Source organism: Lepus europaeus, chromosome 3 (genome assembly GCF_033115175.1).
Source record: "Lepus europaeus isolate LE1 chromosome 3, mLepTim1.pri, whole genome shotgun sequence".
In the NCBI taxonomy this organism is placed as follows: Eukaryota; Metazoa; Chordata; class Mammalia; order Lagomorpha; family Leporidae; genus Lepus; species Lepus europaeus.
This window is the reverse complement of record NC_084829.1, coordinates 120,678,132-120,704,626: the sequence shown is the minus strand read 5'-3', so window position 1 is coordinate 120,704,626 and position 26,495 is coordinate 120,678,132. Positions and strand designations below refer to the sequence as shown.

Here is a 26,495-nt window from a genome sequence, read left to right as displayed (position 1 = left end):
CTTTATGTGACCAATGATCCCTGGCCTAGACTACAATTTGATACTAAAAGAGATGGAAATGAAGCTGGTTAATAAAATAGGTTGATACCAGCAAAGGATCTAATACAATATATTTATTTAACATGTTACAGATTCATATGGTGAAATGATTCAATATCTGTTACCTTAAATTACTAAACTTTTGGGAAATAACAGGACACAGAAGAAATGTAACTGAAAAACTGCCTCACCAATTCCTATATTTACCAAGATTACTATAAAAATATTTTTCTTTTGAATGCCTCACAAATTCAGCATGAGCATATTAAGGGTATAATCACACTTTATCTACCAATTCCCCACTATACTATATGTAATTAAAGTAGCACTTGGTAACGAAAAAGCAAGAGATAACAGGAAAAATGAACAATTAGAAGTAACGCAACATAATTTTATGTAAATCATGGGACAACAGGAAGCCATGTGGGAAATCAAGAAATACTTCTAACTGAATGTAAATGAAAGCATACATGTGAAAATCTGTGATTCAGTATAAAACAGTTCTGAAAGGGAAATTGTTGCACTTTAGTGCAAATGTTAGAAAAGAGAGAAAATGTCTAACAAATTATCTAAACTTCCACCTCAAGAATCAAGAGAAAGATCAAAATAAACAAATCAAGTGCAAGGAAGGAAATAATAAAAATGAGGGCAGAAATAAATGAGTAATTGAAAACAGAAAAACAATACAGGATGAAACAAAAGCTATATTTTTGAATAAATAAAGAAAATTGACAAAGATCTAGAAGGACTAAAAAAGAAAAAGAGAGAAGGCATGAAATGCCAACATTGGGAATGAAAAAAGGGCTATCACTATATACCATGCAAATATCAAAAAGATAATGAGGGAGTTCTGTAAACAACTTTACACATCAACTCAAAACTTATATAAAAAGGTTTGATTACTCCAAAAATAGACTTTCACCACTTAATTTGAAATTTACAAATTCCCCAGCAGTCCAGATGATTTCTACCAAACTCCAAAAAGACAAATTAACACTAATTCTGTACAGTCTCTTACAACAATTGAAGAGGAGAAAATAATTCACAGTTCATTTTATGAAGCTAGAATTACCTTGATACAAAAACCAAATATAGTCCAGAAAAAAATAAAGACAGGCTAATAAATTGTATGACTATAGATACAAATATCCTTAAGAACATCAACAAGCAGAATTCAGCAATATATAGAAAATACTGCCAACAGTATTTTTTTCACTTTGTGTTGCTATATGGGGGCAAACTGTTGAAGTCTTTACCTAATATATACTAAACTGATCTTCTGTATATAAAGAGAATTGAAAATGAATCTTGTTGTGAATGGAAGGGGAGAGGGAGCGGGAAAGGGGAGGGTTGCGGGTGGGAGGGAAGTTATGGGAGGGGGGAAGCCATTATAACCCATAAGCTGTACTTTGGAAATTTATATTCATTAAATAAAAGTTTAATAAATGAAAAAAAAAAGAAAAGAAAATACTGCACACCATGACCAAATGGTATTTATACCTGCCATCCAAGTCTGGGTCAATATTTGAAGAGTGTTTAGTACAATCCATCATGTTATCAGTCTAAGAAAAATCATATTGGTATGTCAATTGATTTAGAAATAGCATTTGACAAAATTCAACTAACAGTATACTTTATGGTGAAAGAATGAATGCTTTCTCCAGAACTGGGAAAATAGTTCTGTTTTCTGTTCTTCCCTACCCTTAAATATAATATAAAAAGAAACAAAATGCATATCAATGAGTAAATTAGAAATAAAACTGTTCCAATTCTTATTGTCTATGTGAAAAACCCACAGAATTTACAAAAAAATTCCTTGTAATTAAAAGTCCAATAAGATAAGTTGATTTTCATGCGATTTCTTTTAAATCCATGCATATGAGGGGTATTCAAAAGCTACAAGTAATGCACCTAAAGAAACTAGGCATAGAATTCAAAATTTTTTGCACCAAAATAAACTTACCCAAACCAAAATAAATCAGCATCTAAAAAAGTTACCTCTACCCCCTTGCTTATTGCAGCTCAATTCACAATAGCTATGATATGGAATCAACCCAGATGTCTATCAATTGAAGACTGAATAAAGAAATTGTAGTATATGTACACCATGGGATATTACACAACAGTGAAAAAAATATATATGAAATCCTGTCATTTGCAACAAAATGGATAAAACTGGAAAACATTATACTTAGTGAAACAAGCCAGTCCCCAAAAGACAAATATCATCTGTTCTCCCTGATCTGTGGTAATTAATAGAGTACCTAAAAGGTTATCTATAGGTATTCTATAGAAGTGAAATTGATGCTTTGAGATCTGATGACTTTGAACAACCCTTGTCTCAACTGTTGAGGAAGTTTTTGTTTTTTTTTTTTTTTTTTTTCATACTATTTGTTGGACTCTTAGTGCAGGGTAAGTCTTATGTGTATAAAGATAGTTGGCTCACTTGGTTAATTCTCTGCCTGCGGCGCCGCTGACATCCCATATGGGTGCCGGGTTCTAGTCCCGGTGGCTCCTCTTCCCGTCCAGCTCTCTGCTGTGGCCCAGGAGGGCAGTGGAGGATGGCCCAGGTGTTTCGACCCCTGCAACTGCATGGGAGACCAGGAGGAGGCGCCTGGCTCCTGGCTTCTGATCAGTGCAGTGTCGACTGTGGCGCTCATTTAGGGAGTGAACCAATGGAAGGAAGACCTTTTTCTCTGTCTCTCTGTCTCTCTGTCTCTCTCTCTCTCACTGTCTGTAGCTCTACCTGTCAAATAAATAAATCTTTTAAAAAAAGAAAGAAAATAGATCTTTGTAAAAAAATAAGAATGGGAATAGAAGAAGGAGGAGGAAGAAGAATTAGATGTGTGAGTGGGAGGAAGGGTAGGATGGGAAGAATTATTGTTTCTAAACTCGCATATATGAAATGCATGAAGTTTGTATACTTTAAATAAAAGTTTTCTAGGTTAAAAAAAAGAAAAAAAACAGGCAAGTAGTTGATTCCTATACATAACATCAAATTAGCAATTACTAAATGCCTATTGTGGGAGTAAAATTCAGGGGATACTATCACTTATTAATAATGCTAAGATCTAAAATAAGATTAAAATAATTACTTCCAAGAACACTTAGATGATTTTTTTTGACAGGCAGAGTTAGACAGTGAGAGAGAGACAGATAGAAAGGTCTTCCTTCCATTGGTTCACCCCCCAAATTGCCGCCACGGCCGGTGCTGCACTGATCCGAAGTCAGAAGCCAGGTGCTTCTTCCTGGTCTCCCACACGGGTGCAGGTGCCCAAGTACCTGCGTCATCCTCCACCACCTTCTCAGGCCACAGCAGAGAGCTGGACTGGAAGAGGAATAGCTGGGACAGAATCTGGTGCCCCAACCGGGACTAGAACCCGGTGTGCCTGCGCCGCAGGCAGAGGATTAGCCTATTGAGAAAAATCTATATTTTATTCTATGATAGATCAAAGAAGAATGGTCATTTTGATTAGCCAGAAAAAGTAATTTCTTATGAAGCTAATAGTAAATGTGAATAAGTATTCTTTATTCATATGTTAAATAATACCTTTCTGAATTCAATTGCTAAGTTCACACTGTACAATAAAATGAAACATTAGAATATTAACATTAAATAATAAAGTATTTTAATATTAAAGACAGAGCAACATAATTGCTATTACTATTATCCAGATAGATGGATCCAAAGGCCTAGACTGATTCTGGCCTCCTGGCCCAGCCCCAGTTGCTATAAGCATTTGGGGAGTGAACCAGCAGACAGAACTCTATCTCTGTCTCATTTGTGCTCTCTCTCCTTGTCTCTCAAATAAAAATAAATGAAGGGATACTCACTGTTTTATATATGACTGAGATAAGTCATTTTAGGAATGCTAGTGGTAGGCAAGCTATTTTAAAAAATGCATACATATATTTTCATTTCCTATGAGATTTAAGGCAATCTATGTCTATCTTAATTTTTGCTACAAATAGTTCTTAATTTTTGCTATAACTCTTAAAAATAGGAGCACAGAAATTCATATTCAATAAACATAATAAAAACATCTCTTTGGCCAGCGCTGTGGCTCAATAGGCTAATCCTCCGCCTTGCGGCACCGGCACACAGGGTTCTAGTCCCGGTCGGGGCGCCGGATTCTGTCCCGATTGCCCCTCTTCTAGGCCAGCTCTCTGCTGTGGCCAGGGAGTGCAGTGGAGGATGGCCCAAGTGCTTGGGCCCTGCACCCCATGGGAGACCAGGAGAAGCACCTGGCTCCTGCCTTGGGATAGGCGTGGTGCAGCGGGTGCAGTTCACCGGCCACGGCAGCCATTGGAGGGTGAACCAACGGCAAAAGGAAGACCTTTCTCTCTTTCTGTCTCTCTCTCTCACTGTCCACTCTGCCTGTCAAAAAAAAAAAAAAAAAATCTCCAAATCTATACCTCTACAGAGTAGTCATTTCCACTAAGCAATCTAGTAGTTTTTCTTCCTTGCCAATCAATTAATTCAATCAAGACACTGATTGTGGGGCCGATGCCATGGCTCATTTGGTTAATCCTCCACCTGCAGCGCAGCTGGCATCCCATATGGGCAGTGGGTTCTATCTGTCAAATTAAAAAAAAATAAGACACTGATTGAAGATTTGTGAGTATAAAATTGACCAAACATAAATTTTCTTCTTTCTCAATTATTACATGTATAAATAAATTTGTTAAACATACTACAAGTTTGTTTTAAATTATAATCAAGAGTTTTCTGCCACAATAATGCATTTTATGTCTTAGCTTTTCTTTTTGGTACTGGATTTCCAAAAAAGATTTTAATTTTCTCATCAATAAATGCAATTTAGGTTATGTTATTGGTATTATTCACTTTTACTGCATAAGAATAAAGTTCATAAATTCAACTTCCCCAAGACCATACAACTAGCAAGTTTTGTTAGAGTTGAGATCTGAACCCAAGAATTCTGATTCTAGAATTCCTTGGTTAATGACCACCTAATTGTTTTAAATCTCTCAGTATCAAGCACCATCCTTGATATTCATCACCTTTAACTGCCAATCGGTTGTCACATTACTTAAAAAGTCTACAGTGCTATTCATGATGGCCCAGAGACTCAAAATAAATATCTTATGTATTTCAAGTTAAAGGAAACGGAAGGAAGAGAGACATGAAGTTGGCAGGTCAGTCAGATAACAGAGAAGTGATTCATTAAAGGAGAAAGAACAGTTTGGAGAAACAATGACTCATAATATCCCTGATGCAGCTGGGAAATTGACTAGGAAATAAGTCATAGATCTGAAATGAGAATCCTTTGAGATTACTATTGAGCTTTCTCTACTTAAGTTCTATATTTTCTATGCAAAGTACTTGTATATATATAAATTAAGAATTCTTTTGTGGGTTTCCACCATTCTTTTGAAAGTGAAAAATTTTGCCTGCCTGATAGTCAAACTAAACAATATTGGATTCTAAACCCTTCAAAAATAGCTTCCAATTCTCTTTTCTATTTTTCTTTTATTATATATATGTTCTTTAATTTTATTTAAATTACACGTTTCTCTCTTTTCTATTTTAATAAAATTATGATAAAGCTCTTCTCATTAAGCAGTGTTGCTCTTGTTATTTTCCTTAATTTAATGAAGTGCTTCCTTAATTCTTTATGTATACTTCACACAGTTTGTTTTAAAAGTTTTTTAGCCACTGAGCTGGACAAGTATGAAACCCAATTTCCATTTGATTTTAGTTCATATAATTTGGAATATGTTTTGCTAAAGGGTTGTGTGTTTAGTTTATTAGTTAGATTAGGTGGAATTTTTTTTTATCCTGACATAAAATGGGCTGTGGAAATATTTTAGTAGTTCATTAAAGAATTATGATTTGATTGCTGTACTTTAAAATAATGAAATAAAAATGTGAAAAAGTCCATGTTGGACGGTGGATTTGAATCTCAACTGCTGTGCTCCTGATCCAGCTTCCTGCTCATGAATCCTGGAAGGCAGCAGATGATGGCCCAAGTGCTCAGAGCCCTGTAACCCACAGGAGACATGCAAATGGAGTTCTGGTTCCTGGCTTCAGCCTGTCCCAAGCCTTAGCTGTCGCATGCATTCTGGATATTTGAAGCATGAACCAGTAGATGGGAGATCTTTGTCTCTCTGTTTCTCTCTCTCCCTCTCTTCTGTGTTTCTTACTCTCTGTTGCTCTGCCCTTCAAATTGATGAAAATAAATAAATAAACAACAAAAAAGTGAGAAAATATATATATATAACAACATTTGAGGGTAATAGAAATTGAAAGCAATTTCTGAGAAAATAATTCAGCATGTTTTGCTACTAGTATTTCCTATAATATAATTTGCCTAATATTCCATGTTCTATAATCAGTCAGTAGTCAAGATTTTCTTATTAGGTAATAATTGAAGAAGTAACTATGATAGTTTATGTAGGTTTCATTAGTATTAAATCTTGAGCAAACAGACTGTGTGCAATGGATAAGTTCCAAACTAAGACTTTTACGATATGTTTTAATTTTCAAATTCCTGCCTTGCTGTCACATAGGATATTTAGAGACAACTAATTTCTATGTAGTGTTTTTACTTGTTAATCAACTGATCAAAGTTTCAGTTTTAGAAGATTATTGAGATTTTTTTTTTCACATGAGTATATGTGAATGGGAACCTGCCTCCCTAAGTAATCAGGAGGTTTGTGGGGTTTCTTGTTGTAATTTTGGAAGATTGAATTTTATTTTATTATTACTAGAAAGCTAGAAGTTGTAGATCATAAAATTTCCTGTCTTTCAATTCAATTTTTTGATCATTAAAATTATTTTGGGGGCCGGCGCTGTGGCGTTGTGGATAAAGCTGCCGCCTGCAGTGCCGTCATCCCATATGGGTACTGGTTCGAGTCCCAGATGCTCCTCTTCCGATCCAGCTCTCTGCTATGGCTTGGGAAAGCAATGGAAGATGGCCCAAGTCCTTTGACCACTGCATCCCTGGGGAGACCTGGAGGAAGCTTCTGGCTCCTGGCTTTGATCAGTGCAGCTCCAGCCACTGCAGCAGGTTGGGGAGTGAACTATCAGATGGAAGATCTCTCTCTCTCTCTGCCTCTTCTTCTCTCTCTATAACTCTGACTTTCAAATAAATAAATAAATAAATATTTTTTAAGAAAAAGATTATTTTAAATGCAATGCAGAGAAATGTTTTTTCTCTAGAAAGCAAGATTTCATTTTACTACTATTTATTCAATCTGTTGTCCACACCTACAAATCCTATAAATACCAATCACCAATCTCAAGTATTGGAGTTCTGTTTTTATCGTTCTGTCTTTGAAGTAGGCAAGAGATGATAAAGATGGAAAGTCTAGTCATGAAAAACTTGAAATTATTTTAAAAGAAGTTTTCTTGACCATGAGTTGATGCTATTATTTAATAACAGTATTCTTCATTCTTCATTTCTCCCCCTTATAGATTCACCTACAAATGCATTGTTTTTGCCCGTAGTTGTGAAACAGAGAAAGAGGTACAGTGTAATCAGGTGTTCAAATATCTTTCCATTGTATGTGAGAAAAGTAGATGATCTCTCAGTCCCTTGAGAGATCATAGAGAGATGGTTGGTTCTCAGTGAGAGGTAAACTGTGGCTCTTCACAGTGAAAGAAACTGAGAAATGCATAACTACACTAGACACTAACAGACATCAGGTTTGTATGAGAGTGACTTTGTCTCGTGTCATGTGTTCCCAGGAGCCAAGCAACTGTTGCCTGTTTTGTTGTAGATTTTTACTCCTTGCCAATTAATTGTTTTTTAAACAATAGGTGATGCCGACCATGGGAACCTTAATAACAGTGTATTCCCTAACAGTGTTCAGGATGTCATACATATATATTTGGTGGGAAAACAAGGTGGATAAAGCAGAGTCATTGACCAGACAAATAATATTTGAAGGTACTGAACTAGTATGAGGAAGTTTATGCTAAATTAGGAAGTGTGTTTGGTTAGGATAGGAAATGCTATGTATTTGAACATGGTAGGAAAAAACAATTTCTTCTGTCTGGAAATTTAATTGGCAAAATGCTCAGGTTTGCATGGTGTTTATTAATTTTTTAAAATTTTTTTAATTGATTTTTCATTAAGTCTCCATCTTTCCTACCAGCAGGGTTTATTTACTTTGATCATTCTAAGGGATAAGGATAAAACATTCTTTAAATGTTCAATCCCTTTTTATTTTATAAAAGGTAGTACTTTAACTTAACTGTATTTCATTCCAAAAATATTTTTTCAAACAAACATCAAAAAAATTGTATTTCAATCTTATCAAATCATACCACAAGAAAAAAAAAGAATTTGGGAAAGAGATTGTCCTTTTATAATTTATAAAGAGAAGATGCATGTAATTTTCAATATTTCTTTTGCTAAAAGAACACTGAACAAATAGATGTATTTGACTAATACAATGGAAGAAATTAAAATTCTTACTTAGATCTGGAAAAAACTAAGTGACATCATGTCAGATTAATTTAATGCTTCCTCATAGAAAGTAATTAAATAATTTCATAACTTATTTATACTGGTAAAATTTTCATGAGGTAACCTTTAGGGTTTAATATCCAGTGCTGCTTAAAATGAGCCCTTTATCTATTCTTTAAACTCTTTTTCATTTATTTCAAAAACAGAGAGATAGTGACAGAGATCTCCCATTCACTGACTCCCCCAAATGCCTGAGGAAGCCTGGGCTGGGTCAGGCTGAAGCCAGGAATCAGGGACAAAATCCAGATCTTCCACATGGATGTCAGGGACTCAAGATCTGCTGTCTCCCAGGATTCACATGAGCTAGAAGCTGGAACTGAGAGCAGAGTCAGGTCTTGAACCCAGGCACTCTGATATGATATACAAGCATCCCAAGCAGCGTCTTAACATAGAGCTGAGCCAAACAACCACCCCTCTTTTTATTTTTTATATTGCCTATGGCCTCAAGATAAAAATGATATCCATTTGTATCAGTCACTTTACATTAACATACTATGTGTTAGCAAAATAAATGTATGCTAGTTGGGTTAATTTACATGATCATTGCACTAAATATCAGGAAAGCAGTTACACAATCCACCATGATTAATTTCATTCTGAAATGAAGCAGTAACTCTCCTCCTTTAACTGAATCTGCCTGTTATGGTTTAAATATGGTCGTTCAGACAAATGTTTGGTTTCCAAAGTCTTACATTAATGATGTTATGAGATTATAGTTTTCAGGGGAAGGGGTCTTTGGAAAGGATTAAATTAAATGAGGTCAGCAGCATAAAGCCCTATGATGGAACCCAACTGGCTTTATAAGGAAGAGAAAGAGACTACATAGACATAGAAGATGCACACGCTCCCTATCTCTTGCCATTGATGCTCTATATCACCTTGAGATTCTGTCAGCAAGCAATCATTGCTAGATGAGGTCCCTTGACCTTGCACCTTCAAACCTGAACCAAAATAAATCTTTTTTCAAAATAAAGTTAGACCACCTCATATATTTTGCAATAGTAATGAAAGGCTGAAGAATACACTGCCATATCATATTCAATTTCTTTAGACATAAGAAACAAGTTCTCTTCAGCTGAAATAATTTGGTTGTGTTTGAGCAAAATTACTTTTCTCAGGTAACCTGATTTATAGTTTTAAATATTTCCTTTTTTTATTAAACTTTTATTTAATGAATATAAATTTCCAAAGTATAGCTTATGGGTTACAATGGCTTCCCCCCTCCCATAACTTCCCTCCCGCCCGCAACCCTCCCCTTTCCCGCTCCCTTTCCCCTTCCATTCATGTAAAGATTCATTTTCAATTCTCTTTGTATACAGAAGATCAGTTTAGTATATATTAGGTAAAGATTTCAACATTTTGCCCATATAGCAACATAAAGTGAAAAAACTACCATTGGATTACTAATTATAGCATTAAATAGCAATGTACAGCACATGAGAGTTTTAAATATTTCTAACTATAGTGACTGACTCAACTGTGTATTAAAACCAAACAAGTGGCTCTTAAGTTAGTGTGCAATAATTGAAAAGTGTATTAAAATACCAATATTTTAAATATTAGAATGCTAGGATATGGGTGTGTGCGTATGTAGTTCATTGTGTGTTTACAGAAGGAGTCTTAACTTTTATGGTGATTTATTTCTTCCCCGTAGTTTGGCCAATTTTAACTTCTTGATTATATTAGAAGGAAGCAAAGAAAATTTTAAGCTAAATAATTCAGATTCACTGTTCTACTGAAGAACCTCAAAAAAGATAAAATACTTCTGAAAAGTATAAGAAACAAAATAACTGGGGCTGGTGTTGTGGTTCAGGGGTTTAAACCACAGCATGCAGCACCAGCATTCCATATGGACTACAGTTTGAGTCACAGTTGTTTTCACTTCTAATCCAGCTCCCTGATGATATACTTGGGAAAGCAGTATAAGATGGCCTAAGTGCTTGGGCCTCTACGACCCATATGGCAAACCCAGATGAAGCTCCTGGCTCCTGGCTTCATTCAGCCTGGCCCAGTCACGGCCAATGTGGTAATTTGGTGAGTCAGTCAGTTGATGGAAAACTCTCTCTCTCTCTGTCTCCCCTCTCTGTAATTCTACCTTCCCAATAAATCTTCAAAAAATGAAATTATAGTCTAATTGTTGAAAAATTCAGGTTATATTTGGCTTTGCAGGAATCTAGGTAAGAATCTAAATCAGCCTATGAGAAATATTACAGGTGTATCCAAAGAGGAGCTACCTACTTTGACTCAATATCCAACTTTAATTTATACAGTAGCATAGAAGAAAATTTTAGAAAGTTCCTAATATGTATCAAAGGATAGAATTATAGAATATAATTTTATTGGGTGTTCCCAACAAATCTCTGAGATGGGCCATCACCTTCATTTTAACAGTGTTGGAAATCTTACATAGCTCTGAATACATGATAGAGCAAATGTGGAAAGTTCTCATGCAGCATTCTCTTTGCTGCTGTTATTGTCAAGTTATTATAACTTTTACTGAAAGGACTGTTTGAGTCAATGGTTTCTAAGCATTTGAATTTTTCTGAGACATGTAAAAATAACTTGTAAAAATCAAAAAAATATATCTTAGACTGACAATATTGTCAGTCTTTTATTTTGAAAACATCATTAAAGTTTTGATCCATCATAGTTTCATTAAATAATTACTTTAATGTGAAAATTGTAAGGATAGAAGGAAAGACAGAGCTACATTGATAAACGTAGCTTTCAGAAAACTCTAGGGTGAGTGTTTGGTGCACTGGTTAAAATGCCACTTGGGGACAGCCATTGCAGTACATTGAGCTCCATAGAGACAGTTTCTGGACAAAGGAGAGCCAGATTGGCAATGGGCAACTCTGTGCCTCACTGAGACAAAATAACTAAACATGGGCAAAAGAGATCCTAAGAAGCCAAGAAACAATATGTCATCATATGCATTCCCTGCGCAAACTTGCCTGGAAGACCACAAGAAGCAGCACTCAGATACTTCTGTTAACTTTTCAGAGTTTTCTAAGATGTGCTGAGAGAGAGAAGACCATGTTTGCTAAAGAAAGGAAAATTTGAAGACATGGCAAAGGCAGATGAAGCTCATTATGAAAACTGATATCCCTTCTAAAGGGCAAACAAGAAAGAAGGTCAAGGATCCCAGTGCACCTGAGAGACCTCCTTTGGACTTTTCTTGTTCTGTTCTGAGTATCTCCCAAAAATCAAAGAACATTCCAGCCTATCCTTTGGCGGTGTTGCAAAGGAACTGGGAGAGAGATGGAACCACACTGCCGCAGAGGACAAGCAGCCTGATGAATAGAAGGTCGCTAAGCTGAAAGAAAAATACAAAAAGGATATTGCCACATACCAAGCTAAAGGAAAATCTTATGCAGCAATAAAGGGAGTCATCCAGGCTGAAAAGAGTAAGAAAGGGAAAAATGAAAAAGATGAAGATGATGATGATGAATAAGTTGGTTCTAGCGCAGTTTTTTTTTTCTTTTCTATAAAGCATTTAATTTCCTTATACACAATGAACTCCTTTTAAAAGGAAAAACTGAAACATAAGGCTGTGTATGATTTGTTTTTAAACTGTACATTGTCTTTTTTATATAGTGAACACATTACTGAATGTGTCTTTACTTAGTTCTGTCCTGGTAGTATTTTCAATAGCCACTAACCTTGACTGGTACAACATGGGGGTTGTAAATTGACATGGAAATTTAAAGCAGGTTCCTGTGAGTGCACAGCAAAAATTGTTTGTGTACAGAGAAGATAGTTTTTCATCTTCGGTTGTCTTTGATGCAGCTTGTACAGAATAATGGTCATTCCATTAACTGAATGTCACTCAGTAATTGTGAGAAAAAAAGTTGCACCTGTTTTGATGACATTTTGAATTCTTCAAAGTAAAAATATTTTTTAATTAAAAAAAAAAGATGCCACTTAGAATGACCTGATTCCATACTGGAGTATCTGTATTTGAGTCCTAACCCTACTTCCAATTCTAGGTCCCTGCTAACATAAACCTTGGGAAGCAGAGCATTTGTGTCTCTGACACCCATGTGGGAGACCTGACTATACTTTCTGGCTCCTGATTGCAGTCCGGCCCAGATCTTAGTGACATTCAGGGAGTGAAAAAGCAGATGTGGGAGCTTTCTTTCTTTCTCTGCTTTTCAAATAAATGAAAATAAATATTTTTAAAAATAAAAAGAAGAGAACATGCACTAATTTGTGTCACTTTGATTTTAAACTGGACTGGTGAGAATTTTCCCTGTCCTGGTCCTGAAATTGCCAACAGGAAAACACTGATTTACACTATCCCTTAGGAAAAAAATTCCTGATTAGCATCCAAGATCCAAATCACTTAAGAAAATAAAGCTACTATTTTGGTGGCATAACCCTACTCTTGTGCTAAATGACCATAATTTTTTTTTCTAAAAGCCTCATAAAAGACCAAGTTATTTGAAATCTCCAGGAATGATTTTAATCGTCTTGACCTTGAAGTGCTTAAAGGCAGATTTCCAATATTCAAGGAGAAAACCAAAGCTCTTCCTGGGCTGTGAGTGTGAGGGGCTAGAGAGAAACTCAAAGAAAATGACAGACGTGTGCCAGCAAGTGCTGTGGAGGGTGGAGCCCCAGAGGAAGTGAGAGCTCAGCCTTGAGGACTCTGAGTGAAGAGGCTGTGGCAGGGACACTGATGCTGGCACCCAACAGCCAGGCTCAGGTGCAACAAGAGCAGCACCTTGGGCAGAAGTTAAGTTGAACCAAGGGATGGCACAAGAACCAGAGCTCTCTCTGTCAAGGCTAGCATTATGCAAGGGATCTTAAAAAGTGTATGGAAAATAGAATAAAAAATTAATTAATTTTGGTGCAAAGAGAAATTGAAATCCATACATAATTTGTTTCTCATAATATGAATTGTCTGTGAACATTTTGAAGAGCCCCTATTACATTTGCCACCATGGAATTTGAATAACCTCAGGAGAAGGTCAGGAGCTTTTCAAATCACAGAGATCTAATATGAAATTATTTCTCAGTCAGCTGAGCACAGCAAATAAAATACTTGTCCCAGACCTGACATTAAAACATTCTCAACATTATCAAAGACCATCCTTCACTCTCTGTCCTAAGATTCCTATCCAAAAGATGGAAAATAAAAAATAAGTGCAATCATTAGAGTTCAAGAGACTTGGCCTGAAAATTGAATATGTTAGGTAATGATCCATACATCACCTTAAAACTAATGACTTAGAAAGGCAATCTTTTGTTATAGTTCATGAATCATGGCAAAGCTGGGTTGTTCTTTAGCTCTTGGTCGCACTGTCTCTTGTGTCAGAGTTCAGCTGAGGATCAACTAAGGGTCAGCCTTGGGGAACTTGGATGCTTTATCTGATGTGTTTCTTTGTCTGACATGTTTACAGCTTTGCCTTGGACAAGTGAAGTGACTTGGCTTTATTTCACCTGTTCTTTCATTAGGTTCACCTTTGCTTGTTTATATAGCAAATGCAAAAGTCCTATGAGACAAGACGAAATTATGTAAAACAGTGGCACTGCAGATGCATTTGATGAGTCAGAGCACCAGCAGAGAAACGTCTATAAAGTCACATCTCAAAGGGTGTGGAGTGGAGAATTGTGGGCATTTTGCCATCAACTATGCTGTGCATTTAGTATTTGGAAGTGAGGAAGACAGAGCTGTTAAGTGCTACTGCTAGTGACCAGGCATTTAATATATGCTAGGTGGATATAAGTATACAGTGATTTTATGAAGTAAGCCTCATTGATTCCACTTGACTAATGGGGAAATGGGAAACAGGCTGTATAAGATGATGTTTGCATTATACCACAAATCTTGTTGAGATGTGTTTTTATGTTCAAAAATGAATCAGTCGTTAAAAAAAAAAAAAAAAAAAACAAAGACAGGTGCCTTACCTTAGTCCCGAACAGAAATGCTATCAACTATCTCTGACATTCAAATAGTTCTCCTCATTTCAATAGACTATTATAAATTTGAGCTCTGATAATAACACTTAAATGTCTTTCCAGCTACGTGATTAATGCAGTAAATATGTCAATATACTTAATATATTCTCTAGGTTTCATGAGAACTATTTGAGTAAGGGTGAAAATGATATCTTTGGGGGAGGGGGTTTGTTTTTGTAGAGTATACACACATCGATTTTTTTTCCCCGAGTGCCTTCATGGTGATTGACTCACTTAGTTACAACCTCACATATAAAGGAATGAGAGAAAAGAAGGAGAAGACACATAGTTTTTGAAATTTGGTTCATAATCTATCAAAGTAAGAATGCTGTACACTGTTGTTTAGCCATAAAATTCGAACAATAGCATGAAAAGAATTTATCACTGTATTATTTAGCAAAAAACCAAGATTCTTCATGTTTAAAAAGAATACCTAGTTTTGCTTAAAATGTTGTAGTTTGGCAAACATGATTAATTTTATATTAGGGTTCATAGCTACTAAGAATTAGGGAAATTGAGTGGGAATATCTTTTACTAGAAGTCAGAAGAAACTAGTAGGTTTAAACAAAAAGGAAAGGTAAGGAAATGCAAAGTTGCACTGTATCCCATAAAATGTACACATATTGCATATTAATCAAAAAAAATTTTAAAAACATAGTTTTTTTAAAAATCAGAGACTGTTTTGATCCCTGTTTTCCACTATGCATCAGGTGATTTTATGCAAGTTAACAAATCATTCAGAATAGTTAACAAAACAATTCATAAAAATTAACAAATCATTCCAAATAGTTCCTTCCTTTAATGTTCCCTGCACTGCCTGACAAATGGGTTTTTGCAAAACTGTAAGTCTATAATGTGGTGACACTGCATTTTAAACTGAAAATCACCATCCAGATATAAGGTTCAATTGATGTGACACTGACATCTGTGAAGCTTCCACCACTACACTGACCACGTATTACAAAAGTTTATGTAGATAAATTTTTCAAACGCTCTCTTCACCTCATTATAATGTTCTATCATGTATATGGTGAGGAGATGGAGGAATGGATCAAACATTTATACTATTGGAAGTTAATAAAAAAAATGGAGTGTCCATGTGACTATGCTATATAAAAGGAATAGTTCTGAATCAGAATAAAGAATGCAAAGCTGCTGATCTATTTTTTCTCACCAATTTGATTAAGAGGCCTCCTTAAAATTTCATCTCCTAAGCTAAGTAGAGTATCAGAAATTTGGTAGAAGAGAATGTAACACATGATAAACCTGAGAGGAGCAACCATGCCAAGGGAGTCATCTGAATTTTCAGGGATCTCACTTGGCAAAAGGGAATGTAAGTTATAGCTAAGAAAAAAGAGTTCACCCCAGATAATACTGACATAGCTATTATATATTGAACATGTTCTCCATGTTCCTGCTTTACCTGAAGTAGACTGTTATTCTTAACATCGATATGGAGTATTATTCTCCCCTTACAAATACAACAATAGACTCATAAAGATCATACATTTGGGCCAACACCATACAGGGACTTAGTAGCATGCAGTCCTCAAACTCATCTCTATCTATACAGAATCAAGGGATATTGAAAAATATCTATCATATTATTTGTACTTATCCAGTCTACTTTTACTTAGAGTTAAATTTATACAGAGTTCAATGAGAAGAAAACTTCTTTTCATTTGGTGATGCTCATTGTGAAAGAAAAGTTTTGAAGCATTAAAGTCTTTTTCATATCCTAGTTAACCCTGCACAGAATTAGTAAAAAAAAAAAAAATTAAAATATACTTGAATATCTATTTAGTGCCTTCACTAGGCACTATGGAAAATGGAAAAATGAATAAGTGTTATTAATACTTGAGGAATTCACAGCTGTTGGCATGATGTACACACAAATAACAATGCATGACAATGTTTAGTAAAAGTTAAGAAAAGGACACTTCCAGTGAGCAGTCAGAGAAAATAAGCAGAGAAAGAAAGGATTCTGAAAGCCTGGATGTTTCCACAGCTCCACAGCTGACTTCTCAGAGATAGAGATGGGGGAAACTGTTTCAGGTATAAGGATTTGCATGAGTTGATGAGACAGTGAATTGCAAAGCCTACTCAGTCTTCAAGTGTAGGAATGGCAGGCAACAGAGATGAAGAGGTGGTAGAGATTCACACAGGTTACGTTAGATAATTTTGATTGTGTTTGATGAGAATTTCAAAGAACAGAGTTAAACGTCAAAGGAATTCATCTGCTAATGTGCATGAAAGAGCAGAGACTAGATATGAGTGGCCTAAAGAAGAAATTCTAGCAAGGGATCAAGAAGATATTGAATAATTGGGGCTTGGATCTCTGTGTACTAATTGTAGCTGATGAACCTAGATTTAGGTGTTGCATGTAGAATTCCAAGATGAAAAGGAAACAGAGAGACAAAGTGAAATTTGAAATACTTGCACCTAGCATACAAGAAAAAAAGAAAAGCTCATGAAGGAGAAGAGAAGATCTTAAAAGTGTTTTAAACAGGAAAAAAAAAAAACTAGATTCTGCATTATGAGATTGAAACAAAGGATTATATTGAGAAATAAGGCAATTGTTGTAAAGTATATTAGATGTACCATGAAAAATATGAATACAGACTGGATTCCATGTTCAGCATTGGTAACTTTGAAAAAATATTTAGAGTGGACAATCAGAGCCAGATTTGTATTTTTCAATGTTAAAGTGTGAGTAGAGAGAAGAAAAAAAGGACTTTCTAGAGAAAAGAGCCAATCCAGGTAATTTGACACTCTAACTGGGGATATTTGGAAGAACTGAACTATTGGACCTGAGTTAACACTTTGATTAAATGAAATGAAGTATTTCCAAGATTTTTTTTTTCCTTTAAACCTTTTATATGCAGTCTAAGATTGTAATAAAAATGTTTACTCTTTGAAACTTCAAATGCAAATTTGCAGTCTTTAAAAATAAGAACTAAAGAATGAATAAATGAAAATGTTCCTAAATTTGACCTTTTAAATGGCAAACCACAGGGAAGGAACAAAATAAAGCATAGGCCAGTCTTCCAAAACAAAAATAAAGATGGGAAGGAACTTGCTTGGTAGGAATGGGTGTTGTAGGAAGTCTGCCATAGGTATTGAAGGACTTACTGGGAAAAGGCAAAGAAGATAACAGTGTTTATTAAAGAACAAAACTGTAGCATTTATATAAAATAACAAAAAGTATTTTTTGAAGGAATCACCTTTGCTTATTTGAAGTGCAAAGGCGAGAGCAAATTATAGAAAATCAGAGAAATTGCATGCAGCTGCCTTCTGTGGTCTCTAGCACATTGTTGACCCACATTAAGGTGTACCTGAATGTGAGAAAAGCAGCAGCTTGCCAACATTTCCTTGTTCTTTTCAGAACATCAGTGGGAGTATGGGGCACAGGTCTTAAACCTCTAAAAGAGACTTGCATTGTATTCAAGAATTTCACAGTGCAAAACAAAAAGTTAAGGGAGACATCAAAGGAAAAAAAAAAGTACCGTGCTCCAAAGTGTTATTTTGTCCAAACCTCTGCTTGTTACAAGGTTCACAAAACACACACATGTGACTCTTTATCTGTTTGTGCTTCCTCATCACACAGAAGGACGTCAGTGACTGAAAAACACACAGACACACCTTTGTAGGAGGAGATTTCACTAAAGGTCAGATATAGTATGTATATAAATAAACAAAAGTATTCTTTTTGTCGAGTAGTGTCTATCAATTAAGTAACATTTCCTTGGCTAAATAAGTAAGAACAGTAAGAAAAGCTAAATCATACTGAATTTAGAGCCAGCGCTGGTATCATCAAAGCCCCATTCTTTCCCATCTCTCTGCTCTGCTTTCTTTGGTGATGATATTATGCCTAGGATTCAGAACTGGATCCCCTGGCAGTTTAGATTCTCGCCTTTGTGTAGGAAGCAGCATTGTTTTTCCAGTCCTGACTTGACTTCCTCACACGTGGGGAAGAAAAGGAGAAATTTTCCACCCACCAGCCTTCCTAGTGTCCTCATAACTCCTAACTCAAATTGGATCATTTGTCATCATTGTGGCTGAAATCTGGCATAAGCCAATGGCTTTACAAGGACCACTGGAAGACAGAGTGGAATAGACAGTGGAGTAAGTCTCACTGTCATCACCTACATAGAGAGTAGAAAAGTGATTCACCAGTGCAACATTCCAATGATAGCTTACTCTCTTCTCCCCCAAATAAAAACAAAAATGAAAAAGTGGATATGAAATAAGGTTTCCAGTGCAATCCCTGCTAGATTCATTCGTTGAGGGAGGGACTAAATAATAATTTATCCCTGATCAGAACAAATTTCCAGACCACTTAATTTATCAATAAGGACAAATATTCAATCAGAAGAAACAGAGGCAGTTTGGAAAAGAGAGTTCTGTTTTGTTGATATCCATCTATGGAGAAAGTTCCTACCAGCCAAGTTAAAGTCCTAGTGAGTTTATGTCTCTTACGCAGAGGAAGTTGTTCTTATCCTACCAGGTTTTCAATAATTCCCATCAGCATATATAGCACATCAGCATAGTTTTTGGATTCATTTGACTCTTCATTTCCAAGGTAGAAGTCCTTAATATATTCTTTCCCATATAATTATTAAATAAGTTGTCTGAATTAGTCAGACTCAGGAATGCTAATCAGTTGTCACAGGGCCTAGTCAACCCTTGATCATCAATAAATAAACAGAAGGTATTCCTGAATACTTGCTCTGGTATAAACTGCCCATCTGATTTTGAGATCTGTAGCACAGTGAGAGGTTGCAGATTACTTATTGCAGATTGTTTATTTGTTGATTAGCAAGGATTAATTAGGCCCTGTAAAAACTTACATTGTTTAGCCTTTCCTGAGACATTCAGACAACTTATTTATAATAAAATTTTATCCCAGTTAAGCATGGGAAATTCTCTTTAGTCTGAAGACTAATAAAAATTAACATACAGGGTATCAGAAAGGGAGGGAGAGATAGATGGAACAAGAAAAAAAGAAACAGAAAGAGGAATCTTTCATTTGTTGATTCACTCCCCAAATATCTATAACAGCAAGGGGTGGGCCAAGCCAGGAGCCAGGAACTCCATCTGGTTCTCCCATATTGGTGGTACAGGCCTAAGTACTTGGTCTATCTTCTGCTGTTTCTCGGACATATTAACAGGGAACCAGGGGCCAGCGCTCTGGTGCAGTAGGTTAAGGTGCTGACCTGCAGTGCCATCATCCCATATAGGCTGCATTTCAAGTCCTGGCTGCTCCACTTCCAATCCAGCTCCCTGCTAATGTGCCTGGGAAAGCAGCGGGGGATGGTCCAAGTCCTTGGGCCCATGCACTCCCGTGGGAAGAAGAAGCTGCCAGCTCCTGGCTTTGGATTGGCTCAGCTTCGGCATTTGCAGCAGCCATTTGGGGAGTGAACCAGTGACTGGAAGACCTCTTTCTCTGTTTCTACCTCTCTCTGTAACTTTGTGTTTCAAATAAATAAAATAAATATTTTTTTAAAAAAAAGGGAACTGGATCGAATCTGAGCAGATAGGACTCAAATCAGCACTCTGATATGAGATGCCCGCATTACCAAGTGGTGGTTTTAACCTCCCTGTGCCACATTGCTGGCCTGTAAAATTCTGATTTTTGATGTAACAAAATTTGTCTTATTTCTTTTGTTAATTTTTGTTCTTTTGTGTTACAGCTAAGAAAACATTGCTTAATCCATGTAAACAAAGATTTACTCCTTCTAAGTTTTCTTCCAAGAATTTTATAGTTTTACCTCTTGCGTTTTGACTTATGATTAATTTTTCAGTCAATTTTTGTATATTGTTTAAGGAAAAGATCCAGTGGGGCTATCTGTCAGTTGCATCACATGAGCAACGCACCCATGGCCTTACCGGAGTGGGAAAAAATAATGACTGATTTTTTTGAACCTGGCTTCATTTCATTCCCTTTTATTACTGGTCTAGAGGGTAAATAGAAAAGCCAAGAGAAGATTGCAATATTAGGACAATATTGCAATAATTGAGGTAAGTATAATTTTACATACATGAGGTGAACCAATTGAACACAGACACATCATGTAATCCAGTTCACTGAGCTGTGTTAAAGAGCCCAAGAGATGCTGTGAATTCTAAATGCCTGGTAAGCTGCTTTCTGGCCATCCACAAGGCAAGCTCAATTGTGGCCTTTCCTGGCACAAACACAATGGAACAAAGATTTGTTTTGTCCCACCCAGGGACTGAATATTTTAACGGTCGTGGATTTGCTTCTCACAGGTGCTAGTTTCTGACCTGTTACTGTATGTCATACTCTGGCAAGAGGCACAGGGTGAAAGTTTTCAAGGCTGAAAATATAGCCCAGAAAAACATGAAAACAATGTGCTGTTGTAGAGTTGGATTTCTTCTTCTGGAAAGAATTCTAACATTTCTACCACATTCCCAGCAGGAAAGACTTGTTTTTTCTTTTTTCTTTCTGCTTAGTGGCATGGAATGCGAAGCATGCAGGGGAACTAATTGCCTCAATCTGCCAATTTTAGATCCACGATAATTTGAACTTTCCTCGGTTGGTAAGGTAGGACTGACTAGGATGGCAAAAGAGAAAAGAATCCCCATTGGACTTTTGTTTTTCCAATGTGCTTTAAGAAAGCACAGGTGCAAAGCGTTTGTAGCCAGAAAAACAACAATAGCACTTATATATACCTAAAGCCAAGAACACTTTATAAATAAATTTGGCTAATCTGAAGTACGAATTAGCTTAGATACTTATAGAACAAAACTGAGATCTTTGTATTTTCTGGGAATCATAGCAAAGAGTCAAAAGTTCTCTCATTTCTAATCCTTCCCTAATGCCTCTGCAGACAGCAGAAATATTAATTACCTATTAAATAGGGCATATGGACACCAAGAAAGCAAAGGGGGCAGATCTCTGTTTTCTCTACAGATACTTATTTAGGAAGCTTATGTCTTGTCCAACTGAAGCTGACAATTGAAGAAGTTAAACCAAGTACGTGAAAAGATTGAATTTGGTGAATTCTAGACTTTGTCCCTAAATTTCTACTTTAGCACAGTGTTCTCTTTGTTTCTTTCCAGGTCCTAATTCCTAAAATGATCACACACCCATTCTGATTAGCTCATCTGATGTAAGAAGACCAGCTGTGTCCTAGTGCAGAGGCAGAGGTCATTGCCATATTCTTTTGTGGCTATCTTTACTTGACAGAAATTGCAGGATTTCAAGAAGATGATCTTGTTTTCATTACAACCTATGCTATGCTCTCTGTTTCTTTAGGCTGCCTGGGGCCTATCCTACCAGCATAGTCTCTAACCTATATATCACATATCTAAATTCTAATTATTGTATCTCAAGTCAGAAACAACATGCACTGCATTGTATATTTTCTGGTTTATTTCTCTCCTCCTTCCACCCTCCTCTCCTTTCTTCAACTCCAAATAGGTTGCAGGTTTATAAAATCATCATCCAAATTTAATATTTAACAATTCTTCATCTCATTCCTATTAAAAACCACATCTTGAATACCAAGTTTAGAAAACTCTAAGAACTCATTTCCTGAATAAGAGAATTTCATAAAAATACATAAAATGTTTACCCTCTTCTTACTAATTTTCTGAATAGTGATCTTATATGACTTCTCTGCATACCTTCAAACCTGGTTGTCTGTTGTACTAGTGAGCTCTTCATAACTACAACTAAAATACTCGAGAATAGTTTCTTAGAAAAGAAGATTTGTGTTGGTGTACAGGTTAATGGTTCACTGTGTAAGATTAGACAACCTCATTGGTTCAGGCATCTGGTGAGGTAGAGGGATGATCACAAGGCAAGCCAGGAAACTGAGATACACAGAGAATATACATCTACCCTCTCTGTGGTCTCTCCTTAAAATGAAATTATGATTCCAGCAAAGGGCTCTGCTCTAGGAACCTAATCCAATCCAATCACTTTCCAAAGACCCCACCTTCAGACACCACAATTAGATCAAGCCTCCAGCCTTAACCCATCAGACATTAATCCATTAACAGTTAACAGAAGACTTTGGCATTTAAATGTCTGCATGAGTTTGGGGAACTAAATCCTTGTTAAAACCATAACATCTGTTCACAGTTTCAAAGCATGCAAGATCTCTATGTGAGAATTGAATGAAGCACTTGGAGAGATAAACAACTGACATTATGTAGTTCAATTTTGAATTGAAATATTGATAATCATAAGCTTATGAGATAACATAATTATGTATATTCTTTTAATCCAAACTATAGTTAAAATTTGTGAATAATATACCTGAGAGAAAAATACCTGCTGACATCATAAACAGAATTATTATTATCTCACTTATACAGTAGATATTGTAAGAATTTTTAGATGTACTATGCCCCTCTTAGCCACCATATTGAGTGGAAAATTCCAGAAATTATTAATTCATGAAGTTTAAGATTTATTTATTTATTTGAAAGCCAGAGTTACAGATAGAAAGGCAGAGAGAGCGACAGCTCTTTCATCTGCTGGTTTACTCCCCAGATGGCCTCCATGGCATGCACTGGGCCAGGCAAAACCCTGAGGCCAGGAGCTTCATCTGTGTCTTCCACGTGGGTGGCAGGGGCCAAAACACTTGATCCATCTTTCTCTGCTTTTCCCAGGCCATTAGCAGTGAGTTAAACTGGAAATAGAGCAGCTGGACATGAACTGGTTCCTATTTGGGATGCTGGCATCACAGGTGGCTATATTACCCGCTATGCCACAACACTGGCCCCCAGTAATTCACAAGTTTTAATCTGGGTGCTTCTTTGAATAGCATGTAGAAATCTTTTTTCTCATTAACTTCATCTTAATGAATCTCAAAATTCTGCGACAGAGTTTTAGTCAAGTTGTTTCCATTAAAAAGTACTGTTTTTAAAAATTAATAACAAGCCGGCGCCGCGGCTCAATTGGCTAATCCTCCACCTTGCGGCGCCGGCACACCGGGTTCTAGTCCTGGTCAGGGCACTGGATTCTGTCCCGGTTGCCCCTCTTCCAGGCCAGCTCTCTGCTGTGGCCAGGGAGTGCAGTGGAGGATGGCCCAAATGCTTGGGCCCTGCACCCCATGGGAGACCAGGAGAAGCACCTGGCTCCTGCCTTCGGATCAGCGCGGTGCACCGGCCACAGCGCACCAGCCCCGGCAGCCATTGGAGGGTGAACCAACGGCAAAAGGAAGACCTTTCTCTCTGTCTCTCTCTCTCACTGTCCACTCTGCCTGTCAAAAAAAAAAAATTAATAACTTAAAGCTGCCGCTCACACACACGCACCAAAAAACAAATGGCACACAAAACATTCTCTTTTCCTTCTGAAAGCTTTACAATGCATTGCTATCATTAACCAGTCTTTTACTATTAAACTTAAATGGACAATTGAGGCAGTTCTGAGGCCATTTTTCCACCACTGATTAAGACTGGAGTGGCAGGTATTAGGGATAATACTCATTTAGCCTTTCTGGGCAGACTTGCTGACATTGCCAACTCTAGGGAACTTCTTGTCCACTGCTTTGATCACACCCACAGCAGCTTTCTGTCTCATGTCCTGGACAGAAAGGCAACCCAGAGGAGGATAGTCAGAGAAGCTCTCAACACACATGGGCTCTCAAAAAACCACATCAATGATGACAGCATCACCAGATTTCAAAAATTTGGAGCCATCTTCCAGCTTCTTTCCAGAATGATGATTAATCTTTATTATCCCACGTCGTGCCCAGGGAGAGCTTCATTCAAATCTTCATGGTGCATTTCAATGGCCTTTACTTCAGTTGTGATGTTGACTGGAGCAAAGCTTACCACTATGCCAAGTTTGAGAACACCAGCCTTTACTCAGCCCACAGAGACAGTGCCAATACCACTAATTTTGTAGACATCTTGTAGGGATAGAGGCAAAGGGTTGTCAGTTGGGGTAGTTGGTGGGAGGATTGTTGTCCAGGGCTTCAAGCAATGTGGTTGCATTAGCATTGCCATTTTCGCTGGTGACTTTCTGTCCTTTAAATCACTGCATATTTGCTCTTGGCTCCAGGATGTTGTCACTATTCCAACCAGAAATTGCCACGAATGCTATTGTGTCAGTGTTGTAGTCAATTTTCTTAATGTAGGTGCTGACTTCCTTAATGATTTCCTTGTATATCTTCTGGTTGTAGGGTGGCTCAGTGGAATCCATTTTGCTAAAAGCAGCAATAAGTTGTTTCACACCAGTGTATAAGCCAGTAGGGTATGCTTGTGGGTCTGCCCATTCTTGGAGATACAAGATTCAAATTCCCCAACAGAAATAGCAACAATTAGGACAGCATAGTCAGTCTGAGCTGTGCTTGTAGTCATCTTTTTTACAAATTCTCTGTGTCCTGGGGCAACAATGGTAGTCACATAATACTTGTTGGTCTCAATTTCCACAAGGAGATGCCAATGGTGATACCACATTCACACTCAGCTTTCAGTTTATCCAAGAACCAGATATACTTGAAGAAGCCCTTTCCCATCACAGCAGAACTCCTTGTCAAATATTTCAATGGTCCTTTTGTCAACACCACAACATGTATGGATCAGATGGCCATTAGTGGTGGACTTGCTCAAATCTCTGTGTCCAATGAGGATGATGTTGATATGAATCTTTTTCTTTCTCATTTTGGCTTTGATTTAGCAGTGGATTTCATGATACTTGTGTCTTGGTGGCAAACCCATTGCAAAACAGTGATGAACCCTTATGCTGTCCCACTCCATCACGCCTGGTACATGAATCATCCTTGTGTCCAATGTATCCACAATGTATATGTTCCCCACCTATTGGTCACTTAGTAGCCTTCATGATTATCAGATATCCTGTCAGTTTTCATATTGCTTTGTTCAAGTAAATCTTATTTTATTTTATAATGGCCTCAAAGACCAAGAATAGGCCGGCGCCGCGGCTCAGTAGGCTAATCCTCCACCTTGCAGCGCTGGCACATTGGGTTCTAGTCCCGGTCAGGGTGCCGGATTCTATCCCGGTTGCCCTCTTCCAGGCCAGCTCTCTGCTGTGGCCAGGGAGTGCAGTGGAGGATGGCCCAAATGCTTGGGCCCTGCACCCCATGGGAGACCAGGAGAAGCACCTGGCTCCTGCCATCGGATCAGCGCGATGTGCTGGCCGCAGCGCACCAGCCGCGGCGGCCATTGGAGGGTGAACCAACGGCAAAGGAAAACCTTTCTCTCTGTCTCTCTCTCTCACTGTCCACTCTGCCTGTCAAAAAAAAAAAAAAAAAAAAAAGACCAAGAATAGTAATACTGCAAATTGGATATGCGAAAGAAAAACTACAAAGTGCTTCCTTTAAGTGAAGAGGTGAAAGTTGTTGACTTAATAAAGAAGAGGGAAAATCATACATACACAGAGCTTCCTGAGATCTATGGTAATATTAAATTTTCTATTTTTGAAATTATGAGGAAGGCAAAGGAAACTCATGCTGGTTTTGCTATTTATTTGAAAATATAAAAGTTATATTTCTCACAGTGTGTGAGAAATGCTTAATTAATATGGAAAAGGGATTAAATTTGTGGATTGAAAACATGAACAAAAAAATGTTCCTACTGATAGCAACATGTTGACCCAGAAAGTATTGCACAATATGAAGACTTCAGCAGGGGGTCCCCCAGAAGCAAGTAACACCAGGCCCTACAAGTAAGGGATAGTTACATAGCTTTAGATTGAAAAATATAAAACTTACTGTAGAGGCTGTGTATACTGTTGCAGAAGTGCTATCTCATTTCCTGCAGAGTTGAAGTTGATGAAGGAGACAGGAAATCAACAGGCAAGTCTTCAACCACAATAAAGCTAGCATCTTCTGTAAGATTTCCAACAGAACTCACCTTCATAGAAATGCAAAGGAGACATCCAGGCATAAAACCTGAAGTTAATTCTGTCATGTGATAAAACCAGGTATACTGTACAGAACAAAAAACCTACATACTGTAATAGACAAGAACAAAACTTACTTTTAGAAAGAGACCACAATT

The 26,495-nt window shown here is 37.0% G+C and overlaps 2 pseudogenes; one reads left to right on the top strand and one right to left on the bottom strand.

Moving 5' to 3' along the window:
• The first annotated feature begins 11,419 nt into the window (after window positions 1–11,419).
• On the top strand, window positions 11,420–11,988 carry LOC133757082 (putative high mobility group protein B1-like 1; annotated as a pseudogene).
• Window positions 11,989–24,206: 12,218 nt separating this feature from the next.
• LOC133757081 (putative elongation factor 1-alpha-like 3) lies at window positions 24,207–25,136 on the bottom strand (annotated as a pseudogene).
• Between the last annotated feature and the right edge of the window lie 1,359 nt (window positions 25,137–26,495).